The sequence below is a fragment of the Bombina bombina genome, chromosome 1 (assembly GCF_027579735.1).
Source record: "Bombina bombina isolate aBomBom1 chromosome 1, aBomBom1.pri, whole genome shotgun sequence".
NCBI lineage: Eukaryota > Metazoa > Chordata > Amphibia > Anura > Bombinatoridae > Bombina > Bombina bombina.
Window position 1 is genome coordinate 200,963,439 of NC_069499.1, and position 16,903 is coordinate 200,980,341.

A 16,903-nucleotide genomic window follows, 5' to 3' on the forward strand; every position below is an offset into this window, starting at 1 on the left:
TTAACAAAGGATAGCAAGAAAACGAAATACATTTGATAAGACAAATAATAATAGGGATATGGTGGCTTTTCTTCATGTAGGCTCTTGTAAGGATTTTTACAGAAGTAAAAGCTATGTGAGGAAGACATAATACATGACAGATAAATAATTATATATTGATAACTGTCTTGTTTTAATTTGATCACTTCACCACTAATATTAATGATGTGCAATTATTATTAATTTGTATATGTTTTAAGTTTGAAAGTATGATCTAAGCTATACAGTATATTGTTTGCTTTTTCAATTATAAATGATTATAATTATAAATTTTATTTTTTAAAAAACAAAGTTAGCGACTATAATGTTGGTCACATAATATATTAAAAAATTAATTCAACTAACCAAAACTTTACCTTCACTTTAATGTTTTAAACATGTAAACCTAGCATGTGCAACAACTTTAATATTATTATATATTTTTTTTTGGACACACTACGTGAGAACAAGTAGGGTCCCATTTGTTTTTTGATATATAACTTTAATATTACTATTCTTCCATGTCACTTTGTTTTAGGGGCTTAAAAGGGCAAACAAATAAATAAATAGATTTGTCGAGGGCCCAAGTTGTAGAATTAAAAACACAAAATAAAAATGTAACAATCCTAAATGACTTTTCTGAAGGATCGGAATAGCAGTGTCAAACTATTCCCAAGAAAAGTATAGGGATTCTTTTTGTGAGCTGAACGTACTTAAAGGGACAGTACACTATACAATTGTTTTTCCCTTAATGTGTTTCCAATTATTTATTTTTTTACCAGCTGCAGAGTATAAAATGTATGAGATTTGCTTTTTTAATGCTTATTTGTAGGGTTACACCGATACCATTTTTTTAAGACCGAGTACAAGTACCAATACTTTTTTCAAATACTCACCAATACCAATTACCAATACTTTTTGTTATGTCATGTGACAGTTTACCAAGCACAATACAGACTAATGATTTAAGATCGCTTCTTTATAATTATGAACTGTATCTCAAAAGACATTTTGAAATAATAAAACAGTTTTATGTGCTTGTTGTCACAAAGTTTACAGAACATGTTTCTAAATAAAAATATTACAATAAAATATATTAATAATAACAACAATAAATAACAGCTGCAGCAGCTGGGACTGGAAAGCTACAATTTAAAGGCGTGATTACTGGATGCAATTGGGTTGTAGGGTGCCTATATAACTCATCAATCTGGCATTTGTACTTAATACATAGTAACATAATTTAATTCTGAAAATAATATTGGGGAAGGAGTATCCCAGTAATCCCCTTTGAGAAAAATGGGGAATTTGCATTCTACTGATTTAATATAAAATAAGGCTGGTCTTCATATTTTTCCAGGGCTGCTTTTTTCCCCAGTTCAGCCCCGGCTAAGGATGTTCCTCAGAGTACAGTATGTTTTAAGCATAATTGTGCAAGATGAGAACTAGCAGTATAACAGGCAATCTAGCAATTAGAATAATTTTTCAAAAGTTAGTGGCAAGTTCTTATTAAGGGGACACTGAACCCACATTTTTTTCTTTCATGATTCAGATAGAGCATGCAATTTTAAGCAACTTTCTAATTTACTCCTATTATCAATTTTTCTTCATTCTCTTGTTATCTTTATTTGAAAAAGAAGGCATCTAAGATATATTTTTTGGTTGAGACCATGGACAGCGATTGTTTATTGGTGGGTGAATTTATCTACCAATCAGCAAGAACAGCCCAGGTTGTTCACCAAAAATGGGGCGGCATCTAAACTTATATTCTTGCATTTCAAATAAAGATACCAAGAGAATAAAGAAAATGTGAATGTGATAATAGGAGTAAAAATAGAAAGTTGCTTAAAATGTCATGCTCTATCTGAATCACAAAAGAAACATTTTGGGTTCTGTGTCCCTTTAAGGAACAGAAGCATCTCTGCATATTCAGCTATAAGTCTGTTTCTGCTATCAGTAAGGACGTTTGACACTAAGCTAAACAGTCTTTCACTTTTCACACTACTGCATGGGTCAGAAAGATATTATTCGCCATTAAATCTCAGTTTATTAACTGCCCAGTACTTCAGGGGTTTGTCTGAACGTGGTACAGTGATCTCTCCCAGGTAGACCTCCAGCTGTAAAGTAGCAGCTTTTGGAGCACTGCTCTGACGTACAATACAAATAACAGCAATTTGTATTGGCAGAACAGCTTAAAATGAAATGGAAATGCCTTTATGTCTGGTGGTCCTAAGTGTCGTGCCATTTATTGCTCCTACTAAGTGTTTGCTATTTTGTTAACCTCAGATACCACAAATGAACACGCTATTGCTCCAATTAGCTTTCACTCACAATATGCTTATATAGCAAGCCGCCCAGACTTTTGTTACACCTTGAGGCTGTTAGCATAGATATTGAGAAATACATGGCTGACATAGGATTAGGTGGTCGTCACTGCCCTGCCATCACTAGCTAGTAATAAGGGAAGTCACCCATACACGGTACACCAACAAATTTACGTAAGGCTCTAATCCAACTAATTGTATCTTAGTATAATAGCGTAGCTATACTATATATATTTATATCAACATAAATTTATATATATACACACTTATTTTAAGCACCCTTACTTTTCCTGTATAATTAATCTGAACTGCCTTATGAGAGTGGGATTGTTACAGAGTACTTGGGAAAGATAGCGCCTGGGTGGATTGCTGTCAAAATAATTTTCTCTCTGATCTATTAGGCTGTTCCACTTATATTTTATACTCTTGTGTAAGCTGAATACCTATATTGTTTGCATTTTTAGTATTTTGAACTCTAAGCATGTACGTATGCCTTTCAATGTTACAAAGTTCATATTCTTGCTCTAGTGTGCACTATTGAATCTCCTTGGTACCTTTTAACCTATTACTGTTATTATGTTGCCATGTGCTTTTAAGAGACTCTATATTCATTATTTGCTGTTTCCAAGCCTAGTGACCCCATGGGTCGTGTTATATTATATACTACGCCTCATATGAGCTTGCTATCTCGCTAAACCCAGTTAATACATAAGTACCTACTATTGCTTTAGTTTGCGCTTACTCCCAATAGGCTTGTATGACCAGCCTCCAGACCTTTGTTACATCCTGAGGCTAGGTTAGCATAAATCATATTACCCCAACATATAATTGGGCATAATTTAAAGAGGAACTCCGTTCTCAGCTAAGCCATTGGGCAGGTTTTTTCCCTAGTTTCCAGTTCTCGCCCCTAGCGGCCGAAGAGGCGAGAGTATAATTTTAAATCTCACTAATAGACTGCCCTACCTTACACTAGCTTAATTGCATGGATAGTACTCAATATCTAGATGGCTTCGGAGGTTTGTGCATATTTACATAGTGTTTGCTCAGCTCTAGTCGATGTGGGAAATTGTAACTCCCAGTGTGTGTGTGTTTTGTACTTTGTTGAGAAAATTCAGTGGGGGACAAAGTTTGTTATTATTTGAGAGTTTATTACCTATACCATTTAGAAAAGGAGGTTCATCAGTTGAGATCCAAGAGTGGTCTCCTTTTATTCAGGACTACTTCCTGTAGATTGGTACCCTCTACATCAATATGGGTCCAAGAGTGGTCTCAGACATCTTCCAGGAGGTATACAATTCTATTAGGCAAATTATGTACAGCCCTATATTTCCATAATATGTCATATAAATATGTAAACAGCTGGGGGGGGGGGTTTGTACTTCCTAATGACATATACTTTATATGTATGCCTGCTTTTGAACCTCAATAATAAAGAATAAAAAAAAAAATGAAATGAGAAATTGCAGTTTAAAAAACGCCACAAGATGGAGTATGGGTAGGAATTGGACTTATTGGCTTAAGTATCGGTGCATTTGCATGAGTACAAGTTTTTATGCAAATACTTGGTATCGGCACTGATACCGATACTAGTATCGGTGCAACCCTACTGGCGGATATAGGGGTTTTGACGTGTTGGGTTAATTTTTTGGAGGCGGGTTAGACTTTTACTGGCGATTAAAGGGACACTGAACCCAAATTTTTTCTTTTATGATTCATATAGAGCATGCAATTTTAAACAACTTTCTAATTTACTCCTATTATCAATTTTTATTTGTTCTCTTGCTATCTTTATTTGAAAAAGAAGGCATCTAAGCTAAGGAGCCAGCCAATTGTTGGTTCAGAACCTTGGACAGCATTTGTTTATTGGTGCTGTCCAATCAGCAAGGACAACCCAGGTTTTTTCACAAAAATGGGCCAGCATCTAAACTTACATTCTTGCTTTTCAAATAAAGATGCCAAGAGAATGAAGACAATTTGATAGTAGAAGTAAATTAGAAAGTTGCTTAAAATTGCATGCTCTATCTGAATCACAAAAGAAAAAATTTGGATTCAGTGTCCCTTTAAATTTTTTTTGTTTTTTACTTAGGTGCTGGCAGATCATATACTGCCGTAAGTCAATGGCGACTCCAGAAATGTGTATTTCCGCACATTTCTGAACCTCGCCAGCTTATCCGACTTATGGCAGTATATGATCTGCCGGCGTCGTATATGTGATTCACCCAATGTGTGAGGAGAACTTATGGGCAGCATGGGTTTCAGCAGTTACGCAGAAACCTATTCAGTATATGTAATTTCGCCCCAAGAATCCATTCCCCCACAGAGAAAATGTTAGGGCCTATTTTTGAAGAACCACTGAGTATATCTCTTAAAAACAATTGTTGCCATGTAAAGTACTTTCTTGGAAAAAAATACCACCTATGCTAATTACCCGTAGGGTTGCACTGATACCATTTTTTTAAGACTGAGTACAAGTACTGATACTTAATTTCAAATACGTGCCGATACCAATTACAGATACTTTTTTTTTTATGTCACATGACAGTTTACCAAGCACAATTCAGACTAATTATTTAAGATTCCTTCTTTATAATTATGAAGAACTGTAACTCAAAAGACATTATGAAATAATAAAACAGTTTTATTTGTCACAAAATTCACAGAACATGTTTATAAATAAATATTACAATAAAATATATTAATAATAACAATAAATAACAAATATAAAATAACAACCAACCAAAAGTGCAATACAGTAAAAAATATAACAGTGCACTGTTTAATCATGGGGAACAACACTATGGGCTAGATTACATTTGACTGGTAAGCTTTACCAATGCTCTCATTACATGTCCTACTCCATTAAAGTCTATGGATTTGGAAATGTGAACATAGCATTGGTAAAGCTTACCAATCGAATGTAATCTAAATCTAGTGCTATAATTGCAGGATGAGTGTTCATTGGAATTAACTTAATTTTTCATATGATTACTCTTCCTGCAATTATATAAACTAAGGACAGGGCCGGATTGGCCTACCAGGATACCTACCCTGGCTATGGATGTTCCTCAGAGTACAGTATGTTTTGAACATAATTGTGCAAGATAAGACCTAGCAATATAACAGGCAATCTAGCAATTAGAATAATTTTCTCTGCATGTTCAGCTATAAGTCTGTTTTTGCTATCAGTAAGGAGGTTTGACTCTAAGTTGAACGGTCTTTCACTTTCCACACTACTGCATGGGTCAGAAATATATTTTTGGGCCATTTTAGCCAGAGCTGGAAATCTCATTTTATTAACTGCCCAGTACTTCAGGGGTTTGTCTGAATGAGGTAAAGTAATCTCTCCAGTAATAATACAAATAACAGCAATTTGTATTGGCAGAACAGTAGTAAACAACACTCCACTACATCTTAAAAACGCCACAAGATAGCATATGGGTAGGAAATTGAGGTATTGGTTTAAAGGACCAGTAAACACAGCAGATTTGCATAATCAACAAATGCAAGATAACAAGACAATACAATAGCATTTACTCTGAATTTTAAATGAGTAGTAGATTATTTTCTAACACATTTTAAAGTTATGTATATTTCCACTCCCCCTGTACCATGTGATAGCAATCAGCCAATCACAAATGCATATATGTATAGTCTGAGTTCTTGCACATGCTCAGTATGAGAAAAGACTGTGCACATTTTTTTTAATGGAAGTAAATTGTAAAGTTGTTTAAAATTACAGGCTGTATCTGAATCATGAAAATTTAATAAAACCTGAGTGTCCCTTTAAGTATCGGTGCATTTGCACGAGTACAAGTACTTATGCAAATACTTGGTATCGGTGCAACCCTACTTATTTGTGTATATGAATTAGCTGATTGTGTGTTTTGAAGCCACAGCCTTATAAAATGGGTTGAGCTTGTAGGTATAATCAGATCTCATTACTTTATCACATTGTGTACATACACAAGTGCTGACATGTTTGCACATGTGCAAAAACTCTGATACCTGCAGTGAAACCAGAAATACATATTTTTAAATATATATGATTTTCTGGGTAAGAAGTAAGCTTTTCATGCGCGTCGGGCAGAGCACGTATTACAAATTGTAAGTAAAACATTTTCTCTCTCTCGCTAACCTGATGCGTGCAAAAAAGCCAAACTTCCAATATCGCACACGCGTTATCCTATTCCCCATATAAGTCAATGGAGCAAAAAAGTGGAAAAAACAAACACTTTACTCGTGCGCTAACCTGAATGCATATTCATTATATATATATATATTTCACATTCCAATGTTCTTCATATATCTGATTTTTTTTTGTACAATATATATCTATACCTATATATACATACATACATATATATATATATATATATATATATATATATATATATATATTTACAAATACATAGAACATTTTCTGCTATGTGCAGAACATTGGAATATGAAATATTTACAGCAAATACATATTAAACCTTTTTTAAATATAAATATTGCATAAATATGCTTTTACATGTTTTCTTCTACTTGACTGCAAAGGGCTCCAATGCGCACACACACACACACACACATATATATATATATATATATAGGTGTCTATATATGTATACATATGTATTTGTGTTTATATGTGTATATGTGTCTGTAAATACATATATAAATTCATATGTAAACATATATATATATTTGAGAAACTGACAAGAGAAAGGCGACGGCACTACTAATGCTGTGTCTCACTGGTTTTTAAATTTCTTCTCTGAATATGAGAAATACCAATAGTGATTAGGGAGACCGGGTGCTGTACATAGGGAAAGACTAACTCACAAATATCAATTGCCTTAGGCAATTGCAAGAATGTACTTGTGTAGCACTCACCAGCAATTGATCTATTTTGGTCCAATGCTACCTTAGGTAAAGAAGCCCAAAGAGGGGCGATTAAAACTTAACTTTTATTTTGTTAGTTAAAATCTTTACAACACATTAAAATCCACAAACAGTGTGGGGTGAGGGAATGTTGTTCCAAAAAGGAGTAGACCATTAGTACATTTTTGGTAAATCCAGGGGAAAATACCCTCACTAATGTGGGGTGCTACAATATACCTCTGGTGTCACCCTTTTATATGTAGGGTCCTGAGTTATATCTCAGGTGTAGCTGATCCCCCAATAGTTGTGTGTAGTCCGCAATGTGGGGAGTGTGATTACTAATTCTGGTTTGTGTTTTATTTTGGTTTTTATTTGGGAACCAAAATGTAACGGTCCCCTACAGTTCTTTGCCACTCCTTTGTTGAAGGATAGGATAGAATTATCACCAGACTGGCTGTGCTAGGGAGTCTATCAGCTGCTTCGTGCTGGGTTAGATGGATATGCTTATATTGTGGAGATTATAACTGGGGGGTGACAATATAGCACGTTTATGTAGAGAAATTGTTTAACCCACTTATCTACGAGGGTTAGGAGGTATTCTCCTGTTTATATGTGGGATCAGGTTGGTCGTGCTACAGTATTGATCTGATATTGCAAATATTCTTAACTGGTGTATAGATAGCCCTGTGGGTTAATTAGAATTATTTATAGTTATCAACACATGTTATTATAATTCCATATAGAGAGCTAAATATACATATAAGTTAAGTACGCTGTTAATTTATACTGAATATCTGTTATAGTGTGCGGTGCTTCTACTCGTATTGTAATACTTGGTATCTAGAGAGCCTGAATGGCGAAAATGAGCAGAGCTTAACTGTCAAAGGACAGTAGTAGTATTCAGAAAAAATTGGTTGCTTTATTAGATACTAATCTCCTGTAGGTCAGAATAACTGGTTTCTATATCTGTGATATCAAAACCTGCCCCTGCTTGATTATATATATATATAGGTTTTCTTAGTATTGCGGATACACCTTTAAATTCCTTATCGTAAAGTAGGACTTATCAGTATACTTCATCAGTCATTACTGTCTATATTAAACCCCCCGTTTTTTTTCGGGTTTTGCTCCCCAGTATAATATGCAAATGAGATTAGTTTAGCCGGAGGTTTTCTGTAATCAGCGTTAATGTAGTGGCTAAACAGTTATAATAGTCTAGATGGTAAAATTTGAGTTACCCTTTCGCCTTCCCAGCTTATAGTATAAACACAAAAATCAATCCCTTACCATTCAGGGTTGTAGTACCCTCTAACCGTAATATATTAATTTCGTTTTGTCTATTTTTACGGTAGTGATTAGTAAAGTACTAATACTGACTATTGACAGCTTGTCTGGCTAGAGGATCTCGAGTCCACACACGGTTCACACATGTACCATTTTAAATTATTTTTCTAATTAAACATTCATACACCAAGTCACACTGTTTGAAAAGTTTAAAAAGGAGAAAAGTTCTCCAGCTGCCCTGACATGTTTCGCCACAAAGGCTTTGTCAAAGGTGGGGCGCCCGCCGAACTTGGGGCTTTTTATTGGCTGGCCAATAAAACTAATGGTCTACTCCTTTTTGGAACAACATTCCCTCACCCCACACTGTTTGTGGATTTTAATGTGTTGTAAAGATTTTAACTAACAAAATAAAAGTTAAGTTTTAATCGCCCCTCTTTGGGCTTCTTTACCTAAGGTAGCATTGGACCAAAATAGATCAATTGCTGGTGAGTGCTACACAAGTACATTCTTGCAATTGCCTAAGGCAATTGATATTTGTGAGTTATATATATATATTTATATATGTATCTCTATGTTAAAGACCTTTGCCTGCCTTTTTATTTCCTAACATCAGATATCTCATATCTTTAAGCCCTTATAACTTTTTTGTGCAATAGTTTGTTTTAATATTTTTTATTAGATGGTGTTATTATGAGTGTAACTGTACTTTTACGTGTAATTTTGAGGTGTTTTGTGCAACTGTTTATTTGAGCGTAACAGTTAACCAGGGCTCTGAGGTTGCGCTAACCCAAATCGCGTTAACTTCCATTCTGCTCAAGCGATCTTGTTTACGTTCAACTAGTAATATGCACGCTTCTTCTGATACATGCAGACGTAATAAACCCAACATCGCACGCGCGCAAAAGTTAGCACGCCATTCATAATCTGGCCCTAAGTGTTTAATATCCCTTTAGTGGCCAGTGCTACTGCTTCCAGCAGCTTCACAAAAAAAAGATTTCTTTAAAAAAAATATGGGGTCAGGATTAGTAAGAATCAAAGATGAAGCTTACATGCTTGTAGGCTGCCATAGGAATCAATGAGCTAACAAGGACAGTGCTGGAATTAGTTGTTTAAAAGTCTAAATTTGAACTTGTGTAACCTTTCCCACATAAATAATGTAACTTTTTTGAACCCTTTCAAAAAGCCTTTCCCTCCTTCAGAGTAATGGTTTTAAATTATTGTTAAAGCGATGGTAAATTTAAGGTTTTTGGAAAACGTTAGATTACTTATGGTACATAAACACCTCTTTCTGAAATACTTTTATAAAAAAAATGTTCACAAAGTTATAAATTAGTTCTTAATAGTTGCGTGTCCTTCCTTAGCCCCCCTTCCATGTCATGGTTTCTGCTTAGTGTAATGTAAATATGCCTTTCGGCAAACGTGTTGATTGGCTAATAGACAAAAAGGCAGAGAAAAAAAGTGCACTGTAGCGTGAGGCGACCAGAGTACGCATCTTATAGATTGCTGATTTTCAGTCTAAATGTAGCCACCAATCAGCAAGCACAAGGTGCTAAACAAACAAATGGGCTGGCCCCTAAGCTTACATTCCTGCCTTTTCAAATAAAGATACCAAGAGAACAAAGACAAATTGATAATAGCAGTACATTAGAAAGTTGATTAAAATTGCATGCTCTATCTGAATCATGAAAAAAAATTGGGTTTCATAGATACCAAAAAATATAACGCATTAACTTGTAAGTTTTGATACATGTATGAACTCTAATACACACGATTATTACAGTCAAAAGGTTTATTTTATAATTCAGATAGATCATGCAAATAACGTTCTAATTTACTTCTATTATCAAATTTTCTTTGTTCTCTTGGTTTTTTTTTTCATTGGGGGAAAAAAAAAGCTCAGGAGTGTGCACATGTCTGGAGCACCATACGGCAGAAATTTTAAAAGAATGCTATCCATTTGCAAAAGGTTGAGACTAGATTCTATCCCTCTAAAGGACATTGTCCTTTCTGAGAATGGGATTTAGCTCACTCAGTGTGAAAAAGCTAAATCCCATACTGCTAAAGGACATTTTGCCCCCTAGTGGTCATGTCCTGTATAGGGATGGGAATTAGCCCGCTCACAGTGACAAAGATAGATCCCATACTGCTAAAGGATATTTTTGCCCCCTAGTGGTCATGTCCTGTATAGGGATGGGAATTAGCCTGTTCAAGGTGACAGAGCTAGATCACATACTGCTAAAGGACATCTTGCCCCCTAGTGGTCATGTCCTGTATAGGGATGGGAATTAGCCTGCTCACAGTGAGAGAGCTAGATCACATACTGCTAAAGGACATCTTGCCCCCTAGTGGTCATGTCCTGTATAGGGATGGGAATTAGCCTGTTCAAAGTGACAGAGCTAGATCACATACTGCTAAATGACATTGGCCCCCTAGTGGTCATGTCCTGTATAGGGATAGGGACAGAGCTAAATCACATACTGCAAAACATGTTGCCCATATAAGCTTGCTTATACAGCTGTTTATTGTCCCATCTCTTATAGTAACTGTGTTATAAGATAGGTATTTCAGTGGCGTTTTAGTACAGAATGATAACTTTTTATTTTACTAATATGCCCTATTAAACTTCAAACCTTAAAAGATTCCTCCAGAAAGGAGTGAAGCAGGGCAGATAGTAAGCAAATCAGGGCATGGTCAAGCGGTCCTCAGCAAAACAGGACATTTATAAGGGCTGGGAGAGCTGCAGCAGGGACTGCAGGTTATTTTGCCCCCTCATCAATATCATGCATAGGGATTTTAAGTGGTGAATTCTCTGTAATGACCATAGAAGCCGCTAACATTTACACATTAAATAGAAGACAATTGAATGAGACAACCCTGGAGTTCTTCAGGCTTTAAAGGGACATGAAACCCAATTTTAAACAACTTTCTAATTTACTTCTATTATCTAATTTGCTTCATTCTCTTGATATCACTTGCTGAAAAGCATATCTAGATATGCTCAGTAGCTGCTGATTGGTTGCTGCACATAAAGGCCTTGTGTGATTGGCTCACACATGTGCATTGCTATTTCTTCAACAAAGGATATCTAAAGAATTGAGCAATTTAGATAATAGAAGTAAATTGGAAAGTTGTTTAAAATTGCATGCCTTATCTGAATCATGAAAGTTTAATTTTGACTAGACTGTCCCTTTAAGGGCTCCATTTATTAAGTAGTGTGATAACCGCTGCTTTTTACAATCTCCGTCACCTCTGAGTTGACAGAGAGAAATCACCCTGAGCACCCTGCGGGAAGGGGGTGGCAGTACACACTCGGTAAATGTTGGTACATACAAATAGAGGACATACAGATTCAAGTTTAGAACCCTGTCCACACGGCCAATTGTACACCTGGCCCTTTGTCTAAATGATCATTTCTAAGCTAAACCACATTATTCTTTGTATGTATTTAGAAGCTATAAGTGTTTCAATGACATATGCTGTGTGCACCCCATGCACCAGCAATCAGACACCACCCTGCTCAGAGAGACTGTGGCATTTTGTATGAAATAAATGGGGGCAATATTCAACAGGGCTGTCTTTAAAAAGGTGCCATGTTTAAATCTTTGTGTATAAGGCATAAACAGCATATGTGCATATGTTGTTGATATAGTGATGACAGAAAAATTATTTTGTTAATACAAGTCTATTGTAAAAAAGTGTCTGTTAAAACCAAAATGCATCACTGTAATGTGTCTAATTTTATGCTACCAGGTAATGGAGTTGTGCCTTGCCTGGTTTCACTAGTTTTTTATTCTACCCTTGTATTGATAAGACCAGTAATGCATCTCTGTAATGTGTCTAATTGTATGCTAGCAGGTAATGGAGTTGCGCCTTGCCTGGTTTCACTAGTTTTTTATTCTACCCTTGTACTGATAAGACCAGTAATGCATCTCTGTAATGTGTCTAATTCTATGCTAGCAGGTAATGGAGTTGCGCCTTGCATGGTTTCACTAGTTTTTTATTCTACCCTTGTACTGATAAGACCAGTAATGCATCAGTGTAATGTGTCTAATTGTATGCTAGCAGGTAATGGAGTTGCGCCTTGCATGGTTTCACTAGTTTTTTATGCTACACTTGTATTGATAAGACCAGTATATCATATAACTCGTGTTTAGAATGTTCTCTTCGCCAAGTTAAAATCCCTTCTACATGTTTATTGAGATTATGTTCCTAGCACTTAAAGGGATAAAAAAACATTTTTTCTTTCACGATTTGGATAGAGAATCCAATTATAAAGAAATTTCCAATTTACATCTACTATGATATTTGCTTAATTGTCTTGGTATCATTTCTTGAAGGAGCAGCAATGCTCTACTGGGAACTGGGTGAGCCAATAACAAGAGGCATATTAGTGCAGCCACCAATCACCAGCTAGCTGACAGAAGTGAATTGCTGCTCCTGTGACTACCTAGGTTTGCTATTCACCAAATGATACCAAGAGAATGAAGCAAATTAGTTAATAGAAATAGGAAAATTGTTTAAAACTGCATGTTCTGTCTGACTCGTCAGTTTACTCTCTCATTAATATCAGCCCCATTTGAATCATCAGACTATAGCAGCAGTAAGGTAGCTTTTCCCAATAAAGGCCACAAACCAAACAATACTGTAACTTTATTTTTACATTTCTCTACATATAAACATGTGATTGGTTTGTCCATTTATAGTTTGATAGCTAAGTTTGCTTGTGTATAGTTAGTCTATAGTATGCTTGTGTATAGAGTCTATAGTATGCTTGTGTATAGAGTCTATAGTATGCTTGTGTACAGTGAGTCTATAGTATGCTTGTGTACAGTGAGTCTATAGTATGCTTGTGTAGAGTTAGTCTATAGTATGCTTGTGTACAGTGAGTCTATAGTATGCTTGTGTACAGTGAGTCTATAGTATACTTGTGTAGAGTTAGTCTATAGTATGCTTGTGTACAGTGAGTCTATAGTATGCTTGTGTACAGTGAGTCTATAGTATGCTTGTGTACAGTGAGTCTATAGTATGCTTGTGTACAGTGAGTCTATAGTATGCTTGTGTAGTTAGTCTATAGTATGCTTGTGTATAGAGTCTATAGTATGCTTGTGTACAGTGAGTCTATAGTATGCTTGTGTACAGTGAGTCTATAGTATGCTTGTGTACAGTGAGTCTATAGTATGCTTGTGTACAGTGAGTATATAGCATAGGAGCACCAAAGGCTAAAGTAATCTATCAGGGCTATAAAAGAAACCTGCAACAGATAATGTTGCAGTGGGCCACTTAAAGACAAAATATACAACAAATGGTGACCTATCTAACAAATAAATCATTGCTAGATAGGCTTGTATTCTTCACTGGTGAGTTAATTCCCTATTTTACTCACTTGGTTAGATGGGGTTTGCATTTGTTTTTACTGTTACAGGCTGAGCATATCCAGGTCCCGTGACCACTGGTTGTTATACCTAGCTGTTCCGCACCACCAAGGCTGTTGCAGCACTATTAAGGACACCCTTTTAGGATATTATCTCAGTAAATTCTAAAGGACAATATTCAGGATCCTTTCACTTATATGTTCTAAGAACAGACTGTCACTGGGATTATTAAAAACACTCATCAGAGATGCTTTTTGTACACTATTTTTGCATTTTTGAATTAATCATTTTTTTGCCCCAAGAGGGGCGTTTATTCACTTGGGTACCCACTTGACTGTATTATTGTACATATGCCAATGTCTGTTATTTATTTGTAACTCACTATATCTGGCACATAATTTGCACCTTAAGGTGGCACACACTTATCACAGGTCCTAATTTATCTGCTTATGCTTAGCCAGATTTAGTAAACTGTATAAATATTTCTGTTTTTTTATATCTGCTACAATTAAATAATATCTGTTTTTATATCTGCTACCAATATTTATTTGTTAGATAGGCCACTATCTATTTGTTAGATAGGTCACCATTTTTTGTATCTTTTGTCTTTAAGTGGCCCACTGCAACATTATCTGTTGCAGGTTTCTTGTATAGCCCTGATAGATTACTTTAGCCTTTGGCCCTCCTACTCTGTCACTTTTTTCCCACGTAATTAGCTGGGTCCTTTGTTAGGAGGTCACTTTATAGTGGGCTTGTTTTCTTTTCTGGGCGTAGTCGATTACCCCTGTCGTTTTTTTTACAGTGAGTCTATAGTAGTGTTTGTGTACAGTGAGTCTATAGTAGTGCTTGTGTACAGTGAGTCTATAGTATGCTTGTGCATAGTGCGTCTATAGTAGTGCTTGTGTACAGTGCGTCTATAGTAGTGCTTGTGTACAGTGAGTCTATAGTATGCTTGTGTACAGTGAGTCTATAGTAATGCTTGTGTACAGTGAGTCTATAGTAATGCTTGTGTACAGTGAGTCTATAGTAATGCTTGTGTACAGTGAGTCTATAGTAATGCTTGTGTATAGTCTATAGTAGTGCTTGTGTATAGTGCGTCTATAGTAGTGCTTGTGTATAGTGAGTCTATAGTAGTGCTTGTGTACAGTGAGTCAATAGTATGCTTGTGCATAGTGAGTCTATAGTAGTGCTTGTGTATAGAGTCTATAGTATGCTTGTGCATAGTGAGTCTATAGTAGTGCTTGTGTATAGTGCGTCTATAGTAGTGCTTGTGTATAGTGAGTCTATAGTAATGCTTGTGTACAGTGAGTCTATAGTAATGCTTGTGTACAGTGAGTCTATAGTAATGCTTGTGTACAGTGAGTCTATAGTAATGCTTGTGTACAGTGAGTCTATAGTAATGCTTGTGTATAGTCTATAGTAGTGCTTGTGTATAGTGCGTCTATAGTAGTGCTTGTGTATAGTGAGTCTATAGTAGTGCTTGTGTACAGTGAGTCAATAGTATGCTTGTGCATAGTGAGTCTATAGTAGTGCTTGTGTATAGAGTCTATAGTATGCTTGTGCATAGTGAGTCTATAGTAGTGCTTGTGTATAGTGCGTCTATAGTAGTGCTTGTGTATAGTGCGTCTATAGTAGTGCTTGTGTATAGTGAGTCTATAGTAGTGCTTGTGTACAGTGAGTCTATAGTATGCTTGTGCATAGTGAGTCTATAGTAGTGCTTGTGTATAGAGTCTATAGTATGCTTGTGTATAGTGCGTCTATAGTAGTGCTTGTGTGTAGAGTCTATAGTATGCTTGTTTATAGTGCGTCTATAGTAGTGCTTGTGTGTAGAGTCTATAGTATGCTTGTGTATAGTGCGTCTATAGTAGTGCTTGTGTATAGAGAGTCTATAGTATGCTTGTGTATAGTGCGTCTATAGTAGTGCTTGTGTATAGTGCGTTTATAGTGGTGCCGATGACAGTTTTGTAGGAACAGAGAAATTTTTCTTTTGTACAGAATAAATAAACATTTATAAGAATTTCTACATCTTTGTTTATAGTCAATATTCTCCTTAATGTGTTATGGATCTAAGGGGGATTGTGAAAAAATGCATAATATAGAATCAAAGTATGAAAACACATATTAAAGGGACATTCCGGTCAAAATTGAAATGCACTCAGATGAATTACATCCTTGAATAGAAACATATTTGCAATATACATGTTTTGGCAAAAATGCTTCTAGTAAACGGTATCACTGTTTTAGTGTTAACATTTTTTCTCTGCACGTGCATGTGACGCATAGCTAGATATTCTCAGTTCAACAGTTTTTTAAATACTGCAGCTGTAGAGAGCAAACATATTGGGTCATTACCAGATGGTACAAGCACCTTAGGCTCTCTGAGCATGTGTTGTGTATAAAATGCTGGTGCACGGTGCATACTTAAATACACTTTTGAAACAGCTATAACTTTTATTAGAAGCATTTTTGCTAATACATCTATATTACGGAAATGCTGCTATTCAAAACTTAAATGCATCAATGCGGATTCCAACTTTGTCTGAAATGTCCCTTTAATGCAATTCACAATAACATAAAATGCAATATATTTAAATTAATCAAAAATAATAAAAGGGACAGTCTACTTTGTGCCTCCTTATCTCAGTGCATTTTAAGTTTTTCTACAGCTAGACAGTGCTAGTTCAGGTATGCCAAATAACATTGTGCTCAGTCCTGTGGAGTTATTTATGAGTCAACACAGACTGGCTAAAATGTTAGTCTGTCAAAAGAACTGAAATAAGGGGGCAGTTTGCAGAGGCTTAGATACAAGTTAATCACAGAGGTAAAACGTAACTTAATATAACTGTGTTGGTTATGCAAAACTGGGGAATGGGTAATAAAGGGATTATCTATCTTTATAAACAATAACAATTAAAGAGTAGACTTTCCCTTTAAAACAACTAATGTAAGAGTAAAGTTTTAATCTCCATAAAAGTAATGGTGCAGCCATATTGATAAATAATGACAGTATATTGTAAAGTTGTTTAATTGCACATTATTAAA